At 34.1% G+C, this 18,247-nt stretch overlaps 1 protein-coding gene across 4 annotated transcripts in view; it reads right to left on the bottom strand.

Moving 5' to 3' along the window:
- MEIS1 (Meis homeobox 1) overlaps positions 1 to 18,247 on the bottom strand; it is a 154,553-nt gene that overhangs the window by 26,281 nt on the left and 110,025 nt on the right. The gene's annotated exons all lie outside the window — the stretch shown is intronic.

Raw genomic sequence — 18,247 nt, 5'->3', positions numbered from 1 at the left:
ATTCAGCTTCTTCATTTGACAGATAAAAAATTATTGAGGCCCACAGAAGATATCAACATCCAAGCCACTACTTCTTATATTATACTCCATTGCTACATATAAAATGCCCATAATTAGAATAACTATCTTTTTTTTAAAAAGGCAACAATTTCACCTTATGTTCAGTATTCCAAAAATAAACTTCAACTAATATATTTAATATTTGTGTCAATAAGTGCTGGAATCTTCAACATCGTTCAAAATAGGAGAAAAGGCTATAATCAATTTGTTTAAGAATAAATAGTAGAGCCAAATGTGACTCAAAATAATACATAGGCACAAATAAAAAATAAATACCAAATAAACATGTTACAATACCAGAAAAGGCTAAATTTAAATCTACATTTTGATAAAAAATAAGTAACCCAAATAACTTATAACACAATCACACATATTATAAATCATAATTGCAAGCCCTATGTTTGAAATGAAAAGGATGATAACAGTCAGAAATAGTTGTAAGTGTTCAGTTGTGTTCTACTCTTTGTGATCCCATTTGGGGTTTTCTTGGCAAAGATACTACAGTGCTTTGCCATTTCCTTCTCCAAATCATTTTGTAGAAGAGGAAACTAAGGCAAACAGGGTTAAGTGACTTGTACAAGGTCACTTTAGCTAATAAATTTCTGAGGTTGGATTTGAACTCAGTAAGATGAGTCTTTCTCACTCCAGACCCAGAGTTCTCTGCCCTTTGTCACCTAGCTTTCCTTTATTAAGAATACATACATTATAGTAAAAAATCCTGTGATTGAAATGAAAAACATGGCCACAGTCAGAAGACATGGGTTCAAATTAAAGCCCTGTCATTTGTGGTGACCGTATATTTTCAGGCAAGTAATTTCACCTTTTGCCACCATGATTGATAAGGGATTTCTTCACCTGGAGTATGTAAACTTGTTTTGTTAAAAAAAAAAAAGTATATATATATATATATATATATATATATATATATATATATATATATATTCTTATAACAGTATTCCAATACATTTGGTTTCGTTTATAATCCTATTTATTTGATTTTATACATTTGAAAATATTATGCTGATAACTCCATCCAACTGCCAAAGGGATCTATGGCATAGAAATGGTTAAGAAGTTCTGATCTAGATAATCTCTAGAAGCCACTTCCAATTCTAAAAATGCTCAATTCTGAAATCTACGTCTGAAGTGAAAAGAAGATCCTGAAAATCTAATCTTTTCTATCACCATTCAATTAAATGAAAATTAATAACAACATCATATCCCAGTGAATTTTAAAGGTTAAAAAATGTTCAGACAAGCAACCCAGTCTTCTCTTAATTGTAAGTAAGGCAACCACAATATTGAATTTAACTGCCTGGTCACCTAAACCAAATTCTGGTCCATTGAAGACTAATTAGCATAGTTTTAAATATCTGATGAGATGTGATTTTAGAAAATCATGTTTAATGACCACTTCTATATGTAATTGTAATCATGGCCTATAGGTGCACACATGGGGATTATTGTAAAAGGGGAAGACAAGTATGAAAAGGAAACTTGATGTCTCGATTATTTCCATAAACATTGTAATTATTTTTGGTTTTGGCATTTAATCAATAAACAGACAGTTACAATAAGAGTTTATATTTGCAGAATATGGTGCCTTTCTTTAAAAATCCTCCAAGTATTTTATAGATGAGATTTTAATTAACTGTCAATGTTTCCCTTCTAATGTATTGTCACTCCCATTTCACAGATGGGAAAACTGATCAGGTGAAGAGATCTGTCCAGCATGTTTATATAAGTGATTGAGCTCCGAGTTTCCATTGTAGTGTTCTAACTCTACATGAGTAAATGGCAAACTTTCTTATTACATAATCTGCATCCGCCCATATTGCTAGAATTAATTCTCTGTTGAAAAGTAGAAATAAAGACCATCATGAAAGACCATCAAAGACAATAGGATGTCTACAAGCCAATTATGCCATACTGTGGTGTTGTTCAGCTGTGTCTCACTCTTTGTGACTTTGTTTGGAGTTTTCTTGGCAAAGATACTAGGATGGTTTGCCAGTTCCTTCTCCAGCTCATTTTACAGATGAGGAGACTAAAGCAAGCAGGGTTAAGTGACTTGCTCAGGGTCACACAGCCAGTAAATGTCTGATGACAGATCTGAACTCGGAAACATGAGTCTTTATGACTCCAGGAATCCACTGTGCCACTTGTACTATACTGACTATACTGGGCTATGTCTTCAAAATTCTACCACAGGGACAGCTAAGTGGCACAGTGAATAGCGCACCAGCCCTGAAATCAGGAGGACCTGGGTTCAAATCCGGCTTCAGACACTTAATACTTACCCAGCTGTGTGACCCTGGGCAAGTCACTTAACCCCAATTGCCCCCCAAAAAGAAAAAAAAAAACTACCACAACAAGAGGTATCCATGAAACTTTTTTAAAGATAACAGAGTTGGTAAACTTCACAGTGCAATGAGATAGTAAGCCACAGCAGATTATATGTTGGGGGTAGAATCCAAAAAAAGAGTGGAAATCCTGCTTCTGCCAATTCCTGGCTCTCGGAACATGGATAGAGTCCCTTAAGCTCATTGAACTTCATAGGATAATACAGATTTAAAGTTGGAAGAGACTTCCTACAATTGGGGAAAGTGAGGCCCGGAAGGATAAGAGTCTTGCCCCAAGATCACACGGGTAGCATGCTGTTGTTCAGACCATCGTTGCTGTTGTTTTCCTAAATGAATAAGACTGGCCAAAATTAAGTGCCAGAATTATATAATCTTTTAAAAATAATAATAATAATTAAAGCTCACACTAAACCTTATCAAATTATATGAAAGCAGCAGAGGATGGAATCTGAACCTAGGTACTCTGATTTCAGATTCTTGCATATTTATCTGCAAAATGGTGATATTAAGACAGCCCTAGTATTTATCTCATGGAGTAGTTGTGAGACTCAAGTGAGATTGTGTGTGTATTTATACAAACACTCATATATGTATGTTTATTCACTATATATGTGCATGCATATATACATATATGACATTGCAAACCTTATTCTTATTAATTACTGGAAAACTATGGGAGACAGTGATTGCATCATAAATTTAAAATCTAGTTCAACCTCCTCTTAAATATGAGGAAGCTGTGGTGAGGAGGGATGAGCCAGCATGCTCAGGGTGACATGGAGGGTTAAGGACAAAACTAGATTCCGAATCCCAGTTATCTGGTGCCAAGCCCTGTGCTCCTGCCTCTATGCCTCTGCTCAACCTAAAGTTATCAGTCAAGAGCTAAAGATCGCATAAATACAGTAGGTTAGAATTAAATCGCATCACATGTCTATGGTTTTATATTTGTACTTTCTTTTCTCTTTTGTGGAAACACATTTTACAGTAGAATAAGAATATTTCAAAAACTCCCACTGGATAAAGGCATACCACAAATAAAGAGACCAAAGAAATATTTTATATTATCACTAGAAAATACTACACTGCAGCTCAATGTATATAATGGCTGCATTTCCATGGTGAGTCTCCGAGACTCTCATAGAGATATATGCATCTTAATATAAATATATACCTTATATTTTCAAATGATAGCCTAACACAGTATCACCATAGAATTTCAAGTTAGCAACAGTTTTATTCATAGCTCTGTTGGCCAACCAGAACACAGGCTCACTTTTAAATTATACAGTTGTTACATCCAGTTATAACATCCCCTGTATAAAGCATTTATCATTTAAAGACCAGCCTTATGGCATACACATGATTTTCTGCCTATAGAATTTTCTCCCTTAAAGTTTTTCATTTCTTTTGGAAGTCACTGTAAAAGAATTTCAGTGTGCTCAATAAATATGTCAGTATTCTCTTTTAGTTTACCTTGATAGCTATATTTTTGCCCTATCTTATTATCTGTCTTAATGTTATGATCAGAACTGGATAAAAATTAATATTTATGCCATTTATCTTTAGTTACATTTGAAATGGAGAATTGTTACAGTAATTTATTTGTGCTGTGTTTTTCAGGAGTATTTTTGCATGCCTGTTTGTGAGCAAGTTCATATACATACTTATAAAGCCAGTGGAATTCACATTTTATTTATGCAAGCATTGTCCAGAAAATCCCTTTTGAATCATTAGACTGACCAGAATCATTAAACATTCAAAGAGTCCTAATATGCTACTCACAATCTCAAGTGCAAATTTGTGTTGTTTTTTCATGTGGCTTAGTTTCTGATTTCATAATTTAAATATCACAACATAAAAAAGTTCTACTCTTTTCTTATTTTCTTCTGTCACTTTTCATGTGATCTGATTTTAAGTAATTGGAACAAACTGTGTCTAATTTCATGCAGCAATAATTGCTAAGTTGCCTCAAGCTATGAGGATTGAGCACTCTGTCTCCATTAAGTAATTTCCAATTGTTCAGGGTTAGTGTTTTTTTTTTTTCCTAAATGGATAAGACTGGACAAAATTAAGAGGAAGGAAGGAAAGGAAGGAAGGAAGGAAGGAAAGAAAGAAAGAAAGAAAGAAGGAAAGAAAGAAGGAAAGAAAGAAAGAAAGAAGGAAGGAAGGAAGGAAGGAAGAAAGAAAGAAAGAAAGAAAGAAAGAAAGAAAGAAAGAAAGAAAGAAAGAAAGAAAGAAAGAAAGAAAGAAAGAAAGAAAGAAGGAAGGAAGAAAAAAGGAAGGAAGGAAGAAAGAAAGAAAAAAGGAAGGAAGGAAGGAAAGGAAGGAAGGAAGGGAAAAAAAGAAAAAAAAAAAAAAAGAGAAAAGAGCCCACACAAAGCTGTACCAAAATGTACCAAAGCACAATTCCTAAACCATGGCATGTTTAAGGTCAACCAATTAATTTTTCCCCCTCATAGTTACTGACTTAGTGCGGCATAAACTTTCCATTTCATGAAAAATCTATAATTGCTATAATCGCATGAAAGCCACGACTTTACATAGCTAATTCCCAGTCATCCAAAAAAAAATTCACAATGAGGCAGGCTTTTAAAGTGAAACTCAATCTGTTAGAAATGTCTTAAACCCTGTGCATCCTTATTATATAAGCTCTTGGTGGACTTTAGGAGTTGTTCCCTGGTAGCCTAAAGAAAAATGACCTGACAAAGAACCAACATGCCACAGGCAAGACTCCTGCTAAAACATCCAAAGCCCTGTTGCATTCCCACCCACAGGGCTAGTCAGGCCTGCAAGGGCCACAGGCAATGGCAGATATCCCACCGCAACAGAGATCAAGGGTGAGCCCTGAGAACTGCCATTTTATCCTGAAATGGGAAATTCACTCTAAACATTTACAACTAATCCTTTTTTCCTATACCTGGTGTGAATAGCACTCCCTCTCTCTCCTCACAAGACCCATTGCATTCTCTTCCCTAGTATATTTGTCCAAATGACAAGTTTAAAAATATTAATAGTTGCTTATAAAGGAAATACTGATTGCACTTGCCAGAGACACCAATCAAGCTAATCACTTTGGGATATCAAAGCAAATTTGAACCGTAGTCCAATAGACAGTGACTTGAGACCTTTACTTTGTTGTGTACATTAGCCTCATGCCATTATCTCTTAAAAGCTTAATTATTTGCAAACAATTGATCAAGATGGGAATTTGAGAAAGGATATGCGAGGGCCATTGGGAGAGCTGCAACGCATTAAGAGAGCAAACAAAATTACCTTTAGATCTTACAATAAGAATTAACGATTGAGGCTGGAAAGGAAAGCATGGCAGTAGCTAGGAGGGTTCTTTCTGGAGTGTTTCCCATTTGATCTGCATTAACACCTCAGGAATGAATGAAAGCTATAAAATAGTGATTATGTATGGGTAGGGAAAGCTGACCCTCCCACCATCCAACTAGCACATGTGCATTAGGCTTGCCTTGTCAGAGAAAAAAAAAAAAAAAAAAAAAGAGTAGGGGGATGGTGGGAAGGGGAGGACTAGACTCAGAGCAAATAAGGTGGTGCAACGCCATCCCATATAAATAACCAACCTCTTAACAAATATGACTGATAAAGAAATGGGATTTTTTATTATTTGAAAAATAAAATCTGTTCTTTCTCCCTTAGAATCCAAATCGGAAATATTTGCCATGATTACTGAGTTTCTAAGGATCTACAGCATTACTACTAATCATAACGAGCTAGTATAGTAGTGATTACTTAATAATGCCATTAAATACAGAAAAGATCATGAGAGTGTATGCCCAGAGTGATAGGAATAGTCCCAGAAAATCTGAAAAGGATAAAAATACCTATATAAAATGAGAATCTGTGCTGTCATTCCACCAGCAACAGCAACAATAACAAATCAGAAAATGAAAAAAAGGCAACTTTCTGAAGAAAGTTATAACTGCTAAATTCAAGTTATATTGCATGAGCGGGTAAGTATATCCACTGTATATAAAGCCAGTTGGTTCAGCACACATTGGACAATCAATCAGACTTTTTCAGATGACCATCAATGGGAAAAGAGAAGCTCTTCCGTAAATTGAGACAGAAAATATCCAGACTCATATCTTAATGATACTTCTTGTTCAACTGTACTCTTTTCATCAATTTTCCACCCCTGGCTGCAAGTGTAGATGCCAGGACAGCGATGCACTTTATCTTATCTATCCTGGTAACCAAGTCTCAATAACATTCCCTCCCTCATAGCCTTGCCCACTATAACAGCACATTGTAATAGCAGCAGAAAATTTGAAAATAATCCTGTACACAGCTTGCTGGTGAGATAATGGAAGGCTAAGCTGTCCCTTCTCAAACCTCAGATTAGTAATTTCTTGTGACACAGAACTGCTTCAATACTGAAACTGCAAAACAGCTATAACAAAGCAATAGGGATAGAAGCAATCTTCAAGTAAAATATTACATGCTCTGCTTTAAAAAGGTATGAGAATAGGCATTGGGGGAGCTCCTGATCTAATGTGAGGAGTTATGGCAACTGTCCAAAAGAACCCTTATCAAGGCAGCGTTCTGTTGCTTGCCTGAATATGTTGGGAGAACCATTTCGGAAGTTCTTTTATCCTTTTTCCTCCAGCCCTCTGCCTCCTCCACAGTTAAGTTTAATACGTTAATATAAGCTGACCCTAAGCTAAACTCTGGTATGTGAGGGAGAGATACTCCCTTTAAAGAAAAAAAAAAAAAAAAAAACCAAAAACCAAATAAACAAAATCCAACCATATGGATCTTAACTACATTTCTGTCATGTAAACAAATAAACAAAAAAAACTTTTGTGACTTTCTCTTATGCTTCTTACTGGAAATAAAATTGTATATTCAATATCAAGATACTTTGTGTTTGATATTAAAAGAAAAGACTGATTAAGTTTTTACTCAATTTTGTTTATTTTTGCTAATGAAAACTTTTCATTATAAGTAAACTTGACATTGCCATATTTTTCAGAGCATAGACTCTGAATAGCTTACATTGTGACAATTACATTGATCTAGGATACTTTTAAAAAATAAATCCATAATGCTTTCTTATTGTCTTTCAGCTTTATGAATTAGTTTTACTGTTTCAGTGAATGCTTTTTTTGTCTCCTGACTGCACATTATCAAAGAGACACTTTGTGCCTGTCATTTGCATTACAAAAGCAGTGCATGGTGTAGTCTAAGAACATAGCTTGAATTCATAGTAGTTGAGTCCTGTATCCTCACACATGTTGGAATCAAAAAGGGAAAGAAAAAAAACTGAGGGTATCTGTGCTTGCTAAGGAGCCAAAAATGTTTGGAACATCATCAGTGAAGTCACAAGATTTCAACCTGCTTTCTTAATTCTCATCCAACACACTTAGATCGCCTAACTAAATGTATTGCATATATTGTTTAAAGCTTGCTCTTTCTTCAGCCTAGTTGAATCATTTTAACAGATGAGCCCTGTGATTTCTTTTATATCCAACAGTGGCTAAAGAAGTTGCCAAGTTGAGGTGTGCAAGTAGGAAAGTCAAGTAGGAGTCTATAAACTTGATCTTATCTCATGAAAATGACATAATTCGTCTAAGGAAAAATTGAACACTAGTTAATATTTCATAACAATCTTTGTGTTTGAAATACACTAATGAGGCTATCTTTATAATGCAGAGCAGTGAAAACATTGTTTTATAGCCAATTACAAGGAAAGTCCATTCTGCCAATACTGAAATGGCCCTTTCAACTTATCTTATCTTTAAATTAACTTTAAGCATCAACAAAATATAAAATAAACCAAATAAAAATGACAGAGATCTTTATATTAAGGATATTGCAATCCTTTGAACTTTCTAAAAATAAAATGTTTCAGGAAATGGTAAATAGTAATTTACCAAGGCATCATTCATTAGCTACATATCTTATAATAATACCCTTTAATAATCAACATTAGTAGGTGTTTTGAAGGGATAAGTGAAGATCCCTCCTTAATAATAGTTCATATCTCTTTTTGGGATAAAGTTTAAAATTAATTAAAAGTGCTTAGCCAATTCTGCATTATGCATATTTAAACGTTAAATTTTATATTCTTAGAAAAACAAATATAAATAATCAGTAAGAAAAAGTAAAACATGCAAAGGAGGCAATTCATATCACATTTCATATTGGAACAATCAAATCTTCCCTGAAAAGTAGAGGATTCTTCCTATAAAATCATGTCTTTACAAATTTTTATTTCATTAAGTCCTTTAGAGAAACATTTTACCAAAACATGGACATGATTTCCAAGTGAAGAAATCACTACAGAATACCTACTGTTAGGTTCATTGGAACCTTGCCACAACACCATTTACCATAGAGCGAAATTCAGTATAAGACAAGTCTGTCTTGGATTCCTTCCAAAGGAGTTTAGTTACTGAAGAACCAAAGGACCTTGTTGTAAGGTGGTCTCACCTACAAGGTGGCCTCACAGCATGGGCCCTAAGGAACCAGAGAAAGCATTTCTATACCCTGTTCTTGTCCTAGTGATGATGGATAGGCTTATCCTATTTATTCTGAATGGAGTTAATCATGAATAGTACAATATTACTGGGGGGGGGGGGAGTCTAGCCAATTTTCTTATATATTTCCAGGACTTAAAGATTGTTTCCTTTTTCTGTAGATCTGGTCTGTTAACAGAAGTACCTGCACTGTGTTGTGTAAGATAGGAAACCTATTCTAAACCAATTTGTCTATCATCTATTTATTAATGCATATAATATCAGTTTAATTTTTTAAAAAAAGAACACTTTTAAACCAACATTAAAAAGTATAGCCATCACATTTTATTCAACTTTAAATGAGACACTTAAAATTCTTTTTATTTCTAAGGAGTTATTTTTTTTTAAGAATTTTAATTTAAAGTCATCTTTCCCCCCAAAATTAGAACCCATAAGAAAGGGATTACCATGAGAACACAAATGAAGACTATTTTTTTTCATAACATCAAGTTCAGAGACACATAAGATTACAGCTTCATAAAATAGTCTCTCTACTGTTGCTGAAATCAATTGTCAGTTGATTGCTTCAGTCAAATATCTGTGAAAAATTGGTATCCTTCAATAATTATTTACTAAATCTGACTGCACAAATTTCAAAAAGGGGGTGAAAGTGGAGGAATGCAGGTTAGAAACAATCCGTACATTCTCTCAAGTTATAGCAAAGAAATTGTAATCTCAAAAAGTTTTTATTCTAAGCCTCTACTTGTTTTGTTTAATTGATTTTAACTTCATGTGTACTCATGTTCCAAACATTCTCTTCCCCTATATACTTTTTGAACTTCCAATTTGATTTTATAGAAAACGAAATTTAACTTTAAGCCATGAAAAACAAATGCTAAGGGAATTCATCTTTATCAATGTGCTCTCTTCCCTGAATGCTTCTAAAGAAAAAAAAAAATATGTTTCTGTTTGGGATTTTTTTTTTCCACAGAAAGGGCATGTCATCATATCCATGTTATATGTCAGGATCTTTTTCAAACTATCTGAAACTCATTTGTAGTATTTGGGAAAGTCAAGTATGTAGAACAGAATCTACCAATACCTTATATAATATTTCTCTACTTTCTACATAACAATAAAATGTTTTGAAATGTGTAAGAAAATGTACAGAAAGATGAAAACACAATGATGCTATTTTGAAATATTTCTTTGTTGACAGCAATCACTAGTGCCTGAACAGATGCCCTGTTCAGCATTAAATATTCACAACATATCCTTGTAAAAGAATAAAGTACCCATAAGTTATAAGCAGAAACACTGCATTCTTCTGGGGGATTTTCTAAGAAGGAGTGTAAAGAAAAAGAGCTAGAAAGAGGTCAGAAAGAGGAGGGGAAGACAGAATAGAGAGGGAAAGAGAAAAGTGAAAAGGAGAGAGAGAAAGTGGGAAGGAGGAAAAAGAGAGAAAGGGAGGGAAGAAAAAAGGAAGGAGGGAGAGAGAGAGAGAGAGAGAGAGAGAGAGACAGAGAGAGAGAGAGAGAGAGCACATGCTGTTCTCGATATGACTAAAGACCCCTGGAACTGGTACACATTCTCTGGTGTTAATTTTCCCACTTAAATTACAGTGATGGTGTAGCCTCATCTCATTAGAGATCATTGTCCCCAGTAGACAGTTGTGTTTATGGGGGACTCTTGCTGTTCCACACCTGCTGATCAGGTTGCTATGTGATAAAGACTGCATACAAACAGCAGACTTGAGCTTGCTGGACTGCAACTGATGAGCCTAGGCTAATTCAGGGGTGATTATGTAGTTTACTGGACCACTAAACCTCTTTAAGCTTGTAATTACTGCCTATTTGAGTAAAGAACATTCAAAAGCAATTCACTGCATCATGCCTGCCACAGCTGGAAGCAGGCTGCCAGCAGTCTGTGGGGACATTAAAATCTACAGGGACAAGGATTGAAGCACAGCTAGCAGGCACTAACAGCAGCATCAGCAGCCAAGTGTGTTCACATTCCCTCTCACCTTTTCTGACCAAGCATACCATTAAAGGTGCAATGAAAACTATAGAAAAGCAATAAAAATGACAAATAATGGTATATAATGGAAAGAACTACATTTTAATGATTTTTTTCCTTTGTAAGGACAAATTTTTTTAGTCTCTTTGCAACACCAAAAAAAAAAAAAAAAAAAAAAAAAAAAAAATCTTCCTTAACTGATATGTAATACATTGCTATCACACCTTCCTTCCAAAAGTTCTACCAATTTTTCCCCTGAAAACAAATTGCTCATCTTTTTTTTTTTACATACTATTATTTTAAAATGAATGTTCATTTTATGAGTTTTATATCCAGTCTGCTATACAAATGTCCTTTGCTAGGAAAGATGCGATTTAATTGGTTGACTGACATTTTTGCAGTTAACTAAATAAAATGTCTCTATAATGCCTAAATAAGATTTACTTTCAGGAATCACAGAAGATATAAGGGGAAAAAAACCTATTTATCAGTGTTCTCATTTTCTTTTTTTCTGTCTCCTTAACAACTGCATTTCTTTTGTATAACAAAAGTGTAAAACATGCTTTGCATTGCCTTGGATATAATTATTACTTGTCTCTAAGTAACAAAAAGGGACTGGAACTTAATGAAGGGGGATTAAGTTAATTTCTTTTTAGCTAACCGTTTCCTGTCTTTTAAAATGCAGACCTTGCTGAATATAATGTTCATGGAAAGAAAATAAATTAAGCTTTATACCTCTCTAAAATCTCTACTTTAGAATATTGATGTTAAAATATTAAGATCATGTTTACTCTTTAAAAGTATGTAAATTTGGTATTATATAAAGCCACAAAAATCCTTTCTGACTACTCCATCCAAATTCCAAAGATCTAGGGGGTTTATGTGTTATCTAGACATCACTCTTATTAATATTCATTAGGTAGGTCTACTTGCATTTTTATAAGCTGTGAGTGAAGCAAAAAGAAACAATCAGAATTCTTCCACACATGGGCATTATCAATTCAACATATTCCAAACAAGAGGATATACAGAAGCAAAGTTAAGATTCAAATGAATTTTATTTTTACTAAGTTAATTTTCATGAAACTAGTTACATGTCTCTCATTTCAATACAAAAAAATGTCTTCAGTTACGGCTCCCTCAATATTTGTTTCTTTAAAAGAATTTTTAATACTCCTTTAAAGTAGAATCTCATGTATTATCTTAAAACTAAAAATTTTAACTTTATTTGAGATTCCTGAAAACTTTAACTGCTTATCTAACATGATCAAGTGTATCTCTATAAAATTTCTTAAGGAAATAACTTCAAAACACAGAGTGTCATTTTCCATGAGTCATCTATATATTTCCAAAGCAGATTATAAAGAGAGAAGAATGGTCTACAGCACTGGCCTCCAGAATTAAGTTTTCTAAGTCATTGATCTAGACTGAGTAAAAGAAAGCTAGTAGGAACAACCTATTCAATTCTCAGGTACATGAGTGAATTCATAGGAGTCCATAGAAGAATAAAGAAGGAATCTATTTCTAGTCCTGTAGTTCAATTTGTTGACATCATCTCATTCATGGAGAGGGTGGGCTAAATTTTTTTTTTTGAGGAAAAACAGTCTTTTTAAAAAAATAATAGTAATGCATAAACATGTTGTCCTACCCTAATTCATAGCTAGTAGATTAAGTCCTGGTATATCCCCACAAAAAACTAGAGTTATGGGTCTGGTCTGCCTTCTGCAGACTACTACTGCGCAATTAGAAAAAGACTCACTACTAGAGACTTGATCTCTAAGTAGATCTCATTTAAAGATCATAGATATTCACAAAGATGCTGTCTTCAAGTATAGAAACAGCTTGTCTCTTCATTGTCAGTTTCATTGGAGAAGGGATCACATTCATATCAATTAAATTATAGATTCTTGAAGATGAAGTTCATACTCCAATGAATATATGATTTTATTAATGTAGGTTATTTCCCCTAATGGTACAGAATATAACTCATTGATACCTGCCCATTCTAGAAACAGATAGATGATGCAATGGATAGAATGCTGAGACTAGAATCAGGAAAATCTAGTTCAAATCTATGGCCATACTACTATGAATATGAGCAAGTCACTTAATTTCTATTTGTTTAAATTTTCTCAATAGGATTAATAACAGTGCCTGCCTCAAAAAGTGATAATAATGATCAAATGAGGTATTTATAAAGTGCTTAATAGTAACTGGCACCTAATAAGTCCCCTGCCCATCCTGTCATCACTTATATATGTCTTCCTATACATTCATCATAGAATTTTACCCAGTGTTCTGAGGAGCTTCATATGGTATTTTGATAGAACACGAATACCAATGGAATGAATGAACTGAAGTAAATACACTGCACCTTTATAGTGTTACAGTTTCAGGGTACTTTTACTTGAACATTTGATCCTCACAGTAATCTTTTTATGTTAACAGAAGAGTTATTATTTTTTCCTGTTTTACAAAGACTAAGTGACTTGTCCAAGATCATCATGGCTACTAAGTGGTAAAAACAGCACGAAAAGCCAGACTTTATGATGTCTACTCTAATACTCTTTTTATTATTAGCACAGCATTTAGGTTTTATTAGTAATGAAAGAGAAAATAAAGAACTAAAAGGCTATTTTAATGTAGAAAAATTTGCCTTCTATTTGCAAGCTATGTTCCAACTGAAAATAGTAACTTGTATTCATATACAACTGAGATCGAATAAAACCCTAAAACCTGCATTTACATAAAATTTTAAGGCTGACATAATATTTATGAGGTAAGTTATGATTACGCTTTACTGACCCAAAGTTGGATAGTCTATACAATATACCATCCTATCTCTCTACAAACTATATAAAAATAAATTTAAAATTGTTTTCCAAAAAAAATCATAAACAATTTTAATCAAATCATTAAAGTTACACATTTTATAGTAGAAATAAAATAAATTTTCACATATTAAAAATAAATTTCTGGGAGATGTCTCAAAAGCTGTGTATTTAATTCCTCCTTTTAGAAAAAGCTCTTTACATTTATTTTAATTCATGCTCTGTGTGTGTTTTATGCTATTTCATTGTTGATGCTCAATTGCAAATTATATATAGAAGATCAAATTTTCTGCTTTCTCTAAGTCCGTCCCTGGCATAAGATATTTCAAAAATACTTAAAATATACCATTTTATGAGAATATTCAACTTTGATGACGAGGACCTTTAGAAAGATCTTAGTATAGGAGACATATAAGGACAGTTTTTAGTAATTCATTTCACCCAAGTGAAGTCTGTGGAGGGTATAGCAGTAGATGTTCAGTGTGCTCTTTTTTTGCCTGTAGCCCTTAATGCTTAATTTGTCCAAATATCTTTATTACTAGAAAATGAGTCTCAGAATAGCTGAAAGGAGTGAAGATCTTCCCTAACTCAGGTGGTATTCACTTATCAGAGGATCCCCATAAACAAGCCAGGGCAGAACAGAATTGACTAGATTGCTGCTATGTTGTTCTGAACAGCATGTCACAGTCAGCCAACCACTGGGAATGCAAAAGGCAGGAGGATGGGATACACTGTATGGATCTGCCTAATTCTTTGGAGAGATGGATAAATGCACTTAAATATAACCCCCTCGTGGTCTTAAAGAGTTCATATGACTCTAAGTGCCCAGTTTAAGCCCCACCCACCCTCAGGGAGTTACTATGGCACTAAAAAACTAAATCCTACCTTATACAGCTTATAGAGGGAAAAAATCAATAGTCTGGCATGGATGAATCCTTCAAGGTGTGAGGCCCATTCAAGGCCAAAGAACTTAGGGGATATGTTAGGGTTCTTTGTCTTTTACTAGTTGAATCTCAGAAGTGGCAAGTTGCCTACTTTCCCTGGCAGGAAATGAATGCCACATTTGGCAATAAAGAGTGCTCTCGAGAAAGTGGAGTGGTGGATCTTTTAACCTGGGTTTTGGTTGGGATAAGTCAAAGGGAGAACTCACCCCAAAGTATCAATATAACTAAGTGTGTGTGTGTGTGTGTGTGTGTGTGTGTGTGTGTGTGTGTGTCTACATGAGCATGCATATGTATGTGTATTGAAGCCTCTGGAAACAAAAATATTTACAATATAACTTTCAGCATCTCTTAATATAAGCTCATTAATCCAGTATGATGATCACATAATAAATTAATTTATTTTGTCAATACCAATTTTGGGGGGAAAAGATCTGTTTCTTTTTCCCCACTACTCAATAAGCCACTGCCTTTCATTTTAAAGGGCCTAAGAGAAAAATGTTATAAAAGAAAAAAGAACATCGCTCATAACAAACCATAAGATATCAATAAAAAAAACCCTCTTCGTTTTGATCTTGTTCCTTATCTGAATCCTTCCAAGACAACTTCTCCAATTAAAAAAAATGTAAAATTCGATCATTTTGATGATGTCAAATGATGAACTTGACTATTATATGCATATATTTTGCTTAATAGCTTCATTTATTTTAATAACAAAGAGAAACTAGATTTTACAGATGAAGGCTTTTTTCATGGCTTCAGTGCAACTGGGATTTTAAAAATCTGTGATGTTAACCAATATGTGATAATGGATGCTCTCAAGGGCCCTATTTTATAACATTTTATGCAATAAAAAAACTACACCTGAGTAACTACCACTGTGGTGTTTACCCCTATCTTAAGAATACAAAATTGACTTGAGTATCAGAGGGGTTTGTAATTATTCTCTGTGTTCTTTTCTCTGTATGGTTACATTTTCAGTAAAGTGTGGCAGTGGAAATACTAAAGCAACAGAATTAACTCATTCAAGATTTATTATAAAAAGATTCTGGAAAGCTCTGTTATGGGATATCAGGAAAAACAATATAACATAGATTTTTTCATCTTCTATTCAGGAAGCTGCCTGTAGATTTATATTTTTTATTGGGAATAAAAATAAATACTAAGTAGATCAAATTTAAATTTTGTCTGATTTTCTTATCAAATGAATATATACATTGTATCAAAACAGCAGAAACTCATCCAAACTAACACTAAAAGGAGTTTTCTCTCTCTCTTTCTCTCTCTCTGTCTCTCTTTCTCTCTGTGTGTCTCTGTCTCTCTTTCTGTCTCTCTCTCTCTCTTTCTGTCTGTCTGTCTCTCTCTCTCTGTGTGTCTCTCTGTCTCTCTTTCTGTCTCTCTCTCTCTCTGTCTCTCTCTTTCTGTCTCTCTCTCTTTGTCTCTCCCTCTCTGTCTCTTTCTGTCTCTCTCTCTGTCTCTCTCTCTCTGTCTCTCCCTCTGTCTCTCATTGTCTCTGTCTCTGTCTCTCTGTCTCTGTCTCTCTCTGTCTCTCTCTCTCTCTCTCTCTCTCTCTCTCTATATATATATATATATATTATGCTTCCTATATATATGTTATACCTCCGTAGACCCTCAATTATCCAGAAAATCCTCACTTATCCAGAAGGGCGAATTAGTGTTCCTTCCTTCATGTGATAAGTAAATTAAAGTTTTTTTTTTTTGTTTTTATGTTTGCCATAAAAACAAAACAATTAGGGATAGTCACACTGGCAACAAGCATTGCCCACTATGCCCACACAACAGATTCAAACCAAATTCAACGCACACAATGCAAAATGTTTACACAGATACTATCTTGGACCAAAATGGCAGCTTGTGATTAATAGCTGCATCTTCCTTGATTCTGCTGCAGTGAAGCCTGGGGTCTAATCCTGACAAACATACCCTTCATCTGCAGCCAGTCAGCAGATGGAATCACATCGACACTGTCAGGTTGACATATCATTCCTTCAACAATGTCAACGAGTATTAATGTTCAATTATCTGTCCTAGAAATAACTCTCGCCTTTACGCATTGTGTAACTGTGTTTGTGGCACAGGAGTAATCCACAAGACAAGGGCAAAAATGCCCGCAATAACCCAGTTGCTGTGAGTGGGTTATCCAACATTATGATGACATTGCCTTGCGGTATTGAAGAAGAGACTTCTCTTTTCTTCCTTTTTCTAACAGATGTGAAGAACCCCAGAGACCTTTTTTTCCCCCTAGGCATGTTTGCATATGAGTAGCCCTTTCTATTTAAGCAGTTAGACTTTCAAGGAATTTTATTGCAATTTGAAGATTACACTGAGGCAATCAATATTATTATTATATGTAATACTAAGTTGTGCATTGTGTTTCAGCTGTTTTTTTCTTTCATGAGTTTGGATATATATTGTTTACCATCAAACTAAAATAACAATAGCAGACTCTTCTAGAGTAGTGTCAAGGTCAATTCAGCTCTAGTTAATAAAAGTAAAGCAGTTTGTCCAAGTGACATATTCCAGGCTCCCACTATTAAAAGTGAGACCTCCAACAGAGAGCAAATTTGAAGAATGTATGTAAGTTTACATCATTTGAGCTCTCCAAAGGATACTCAAAGCTATCAACATAATTATTGGTAATTTTTAATCTAGCTAACATCATCACCTTTTCACTCAATTAATACCCCCCCAAAAAAAGTATTCGGAATGATAAAGGGCTCTGATCTTTGAATGACTTTTACTGTCCACAAACTGAGCTAGCTAAACTCTTCTCATAAAAATCCTGAAATAGAATAGGTAATAATTTTGTCATAATTTCTGTTAGAATGATGATAAAAATCTTTGATGTAATTTTTTTGGGGGAGGGGGTCAGCCTTCATGTTACCCTGCTGATTCAAGCAGTAGAAGCTGGTGGTGGCACAGTGGATAGAGCACTGGATCTAAAGTCAGGAAGACCTGATTTTATTCAAATTCTGCCTCACTCATATAGTTCTTGAACAAGCACTTAAACTGTGTTTGCTTCAATTTCCTCAACTGTAAAATATGGATAATAATAGTACCTATCTCTCAGGATTATCATCAGAATCACATGAATAACATTTGTTTAAAATACAAAAAAAAGTACTTAGAATTGCACCTGGAACATGGTAGAAACCACACAAATGCTTATTCCCTTCCTCTTTCAGACTTTGGATTCGATCAATCCTCCATCATGGCCTTAATTCTGAGTCTAAGATATAATCAATTCACTTTCAAAGGAAAGTAAATAAAAGTTATTAATATTTCATTTTTATTAATAACTGGAGTTTAATATGTGGGTAATTTTTAATATGAAGGTAATTTTATTATTCATGTTATATGTCTTGTTTTTTTAGTCTTTTTGGATGGTGCAATTTCTCTGGGACTCTTACTTCCTATCATGATTTTGACAACAAATTAGAGGAAATATTAACAAGGCAATGAATATCTCACACTATTCAAAGGTAATTGTGAATGTGGTCTAAAATCTTAATTAATTAATCCTTTAGCTTTAA

The sequence above is a fragment of the Sarcophilus harrisii genome, chromosome 2, assembly GCF_902635505.1.
Source record: "Sarcophilus harrisii chromosome 2, mSarHar1.11, whole genome shotgun sequence".
NCBI classification, from domain to species: domain Eukaryota; kingdom Metazoa; phylum Chordata; class Mammalia; order Dasyuromorphia; family Dasyuridae; genus Sarcophilus; species Sarcophilus harrisii.
Note: the sequence above shows the minus strand (reverse complement) of the source record. Positions and strands in the feature narration are given on the sequence as shown.